Source organism: Syngnathus typhle, unplaced genomic scaffold (genome assembly GCF_033458585.1).
Source record: "Syngnathus typhle isolate RoL2023-S1 ecotype Sweden unplaced genomic scaffold, RoL_Styp_1.0 HiC_scaffold_118, whole genome shotgun sequence".
NCBI lineage: Eukaryota > Metazoa > Chordata > Actinopteri > Syngnathiformes > Syngnathidae > Syngnathus > Syngnathus typhle.
In genome coordinates this window covers 205,535-209,584 of record NW_026872024.1, presented here as the reverse complement: position 1 = coordinate 209,584, position 4,050 = coordinate 205,535, and the positions used below count along the sequence as shown (strand labels likewise).

Below are 4,050 nucleotides of genomic sequence, written 5' to 3'. Positions count from 1 at the left end.
ACCAGAGTGACGGGAGCGGCACAATTCAGAAAAAGTGCTCAGCTCGCCGAGAAAATGCGATTTAAGCAATAAAATTAAAAATGCTTATAAAACATAAACCAAACGTTGGAGGTGGTCATTTCTTAATGCGCAGTAATAAACTCCGCACTCTAAAGCACCCGAGAGCGTTTTTTTCGATGCCAACCTAACCAGAGTGACGGGAGCGGCACAATTCAGAAAAAGTGCTTAGCTCGCCGAGAAAATGCGATTTAAGCAATAAAATTAAAAATGCTTATTAAACATAAACCAAACGTTGGAGGTGGTCATTTCTTAATGCGCAGTAATAAACTCGGCACTCTAAAGCACCCGAGAGCGTTTTTTTCGATGCCAACCTAACCAGAGTGACGGGAGCGGCACAATTCAGAAAAAGTGCTCAGCTCGCCGAGAAAATGCGATTTAAGCAATACAATTAAAAATGCTTATAAAAGATAAACCAAACGTTGGAGGTGGTCATTTCTCAATGCGCAGTAATAAACTCGGCACTCTAAAGCACCCGAGAGCGTTTTTTTCGATGCCAAATGGCTGTGATATCTACAGTTAATCACTGTATTAAACACAGTAACCTTACTGTGTATGATCTTTACAGTAAGACGCTGTAATTGTTACAGTTAGACAGTGTAAACACGACAAAATCACAGTAGTATAAGTATTACAGTGGAAAACACAGTAGTTGAAGCATTACTGTAAGAAAAATCACAATAGCCAGTATTATACTGTAAATAGAAACGTAAGCTACTGTATTTTCATTGTCAATGTCGTTGATGAATGAACATTGAGAATTTATATTAACAGATTTTTATTTATATATATATATTATACATATTATCTGTTTATTTATTATTTATTCATCACTCTTACTATTGATTGTTTGAATTGTTGCCTTGTTTTTATATTGTGTCGCGTACTTGTATGTCTATCGTGTTATGTGTCTCGTCACCGTGGGATAGAGAAAACGTCATTTCGCTCTCTTTGTGTGTTGTGACATGTGGAGAGACTGACAATAAAGCTGACTTTGACTTTAAGGTTTTGACTTTGATATATATATATATATATATATATATTATATGATATATATATATATATATATATATATATATGTATATCATAATGAAATCAATAATTATCATATAAATATCATATAAAAATTATGACTTTAATAATCATTATGTCATAATGACTTACCATGGCATTTTTTTTATTCCTAGCATTAGTTTTTTTCCGTTTTCTTTTTCACTGGCGGGTATGGGGTGACATGGGCTGACATGAATTTATCCAATGAGGATCGAGTGTGTTCAACGGTCCTGCTTTGAATGGCCAATCAGGTCAAAGTAAAGGGGACAAATCGCGATCACAGCGCTTGCATCTCTGGCTCCGACAACAACTTTTCTTATAAGACCTTGTCTTGTATTGTGTGTTTTTTTGTTGTGTTTCTATGTGTTTGCGTCGTCTGCGTTCATTTGTTTCACTTTGGCTGCGAAAACGGCACCGAGAGAGCGCTGTTTTTCGATCGCGAGAGAGAGGGCAGACAGAGCTAGCTACTGGTAACGTTAACTGTTAGCTAGCTTGTGATAGCAGTAACTTTAACTGACCAGATTGTCTTTTTTTTAAGCTTACTGAAGCCACAAAATGATATATGTATATATATACATGTAGTACTTGCTGCGACAGTACGATGGTCGTTACTGTGTCGTTATTTTATATTTTTATGCTGCGCAAGAGAAGAGTATTTTCCCGCCTTTCTTTTTTTCTTCACCTTCTCCGCCTCCGTATGCGTTTTCCTTCGGGAGGCAGCACCACCAAGCACACGTCGCGACGTCCAGAAACTCGGTAAGTAGGACTACTATCACTATAAGTAATAAAATAAAATAGTAATACACAAGTAGTAATCAGTTTGCTTGCCATCAGTTACTATATATGCTCCTTTTATCTGTTTTATGTACAGCTTGTAAGATATGTATGCTCCCTGCCCTGTTTTTACAGTCATTCATGTGAACCAGATCATTTATAAAATGGACTGCTGTGAAATATGATTTTTGTTATGTCTGACTTTAAGGAGAGACAATCCTGACTGCAAAAAAATGGATGCTGTCGATCGAGGGGAGGGTCATAATCCCACCTGCTGCTCACGTGGCTGACTTCACCACTGTCTTGGCCACTCTCTTCGCCTGTTACTATGTTTTCAACCTAGAGTATCAGGTGGAAACCTGCACAACTTTGGAATTTATTCAGAGGTATTAACCGATAAAATTATATACCTAACTTTATTCCCACTGGCATTTTCTATATCTCTTTGATAATTGCAATTGTCTCAACCTCTAACTCATTTCATATGTTTTTGGTCAGGATTAATCCTGACTCCACCAAGTGCAGTGCCAAGGAGCAGATGAGCCGGAAGACTGGGAGAGTGGTGAGGAGAAAGACTTGATACATGAACCCCCATGTGATCTCCTTCATCATGGAGTTCATGAAGGCTTCACTTCATGGAGGCTAACTGACTAGATACAGGTGAGGTTCAGATAACGGTCACAACTAATTTGCATATCAGCTGTTTCAATGCAGAGATTTATTTTCTCTCCGATCTAACTTGCGACATATTCAAATCGATTTTTAATCATCTCATGAGTAATTGTTACATCCCTACTAATAATATAACTCCAACCTTGCTAATTGCATGAGTGTTCCTGCAGCCATGTGACACACTTCCTATCAGGAACAAGTATCTTGACATGACAACGACATCACCATCATCTTAATGTATTTTCTTCTTTAATTTCAGGGCTCCTGTTTTGTCCAAGCCCAAGGAAGTTTTGTCTAAAAGGTTTGGTAATGTGCTTTATGTTCCTGTTCACAAAAAAAATAACTAACCCTGTTAACAAATTTCTTGTTGTCTGTTGTTAATTGAAATATTTTAGAATATGGGTCATTCTATTAATGATTAATACTAAATCACTGATTCAGCATTTAAATTGTACAGTGAGAAACTCAATTTACAATGATTACCTGGTACCTACTGTTACTGCATTGCCATATACAATACCGTTCATTTGTTTGTACAGTAAATAAACCAGTTATTTAAAGGCAACTGAAAGCGCGGTATTTCATTGATATTTATTCTGCAGTTAAGCAACTAATACTGTAAATGCAAATAAAATCAGTTTTTAATTTTTTAGTATACAGTTAAAACATCTAACTGTAAATAAAACTGAAATCACAGTATTTAAATGTTATTTTGTATACAGTTAAACAACTAATACTGTAAACGCAACTGGAATCACAGTATTTAATTGTTATTTAGCATACAGTTAAAACATCTAATACTATAAATCCAACTGAAATCACAGTATTTAACTGTTATTTAGTCCACAGTTAAAACATCTAATACTGTAAATACAGCCAAAATCACAGTATTTAACTGGTTTTTGCTTTACAGTAAATACAATAATACTGTAAATAGGGAATACAGTATATCTACTGTAAAACGTTTTTACAGTAACTTACTGGTTACTAGCTGCCAGTTAATTACTGTAAATTTCTCGGAATTTTTTTTACAGTGTTAACCTAACCAGAGTGACGGGAGCGGCACAATTCAGAAAAAGTGCTCAGCTCGCCGAGAAAATGCGATTTAAGCAATAAAATTAAAAATGCTTATAAAACATAAACCAAACGTTGGAGGTGGTCATTTCTTAATGCGCATCGAAAAAAACGCTCTCGGGTGCTTTAGAGTGCCGAGTTATTCACTGCGCACGAAGAAATGACCACCTCCAACGTTTGGTTTATGTTTTATAAGCATTTTTAATTTTATTGCTTAAATCGCATTTTCTCGGCGAGCTGAGCGCTTTTTCTGAATTGTGCCGCTCCCGTCACTCTGGTTAGGTTGGCATCGAAAAAAACGCTCTCGGGTGCTTTAGAGTGCCGAGTTTATTACTGCGCATTAAGAAATGACCACCTCCAACGTTTGGTTTATGTTTTATAAGCATTTTTAATTTTATTGCTTAAATCGCATTTTCTCGG

General features: G+C 36.2%; 1 long non-coding RNA gene across 2 annotated transcripts; it reads left to right on the top strand.

The window, feature by feature from the left end:
* Positions 1–1,752: 1,752 nt before the first annotated feature.
* Positions 1,753–2,895, top strand: LOC133148590 (uncharacterized). Of its 2 annotated transcripts, XR_009712686.1 has the most exons (4): positions 1,753–1,866; positions 2,093–2,270; positions 2,383–2,544; positions 2,816–2,895. It is a non-coding gene; the product is annotated as an uncharacterized LOC133148590 (long non-coding RNA). The 2 variants fall into 2 exon arrangements; XR_009712685.1 differs by lacking the exon at positions 1,753–1,866 and having other exon boundaries at positions 1,913–2,270.
* Positions 2,896–4,050: the final 1,155 nt, after the last annotated feature.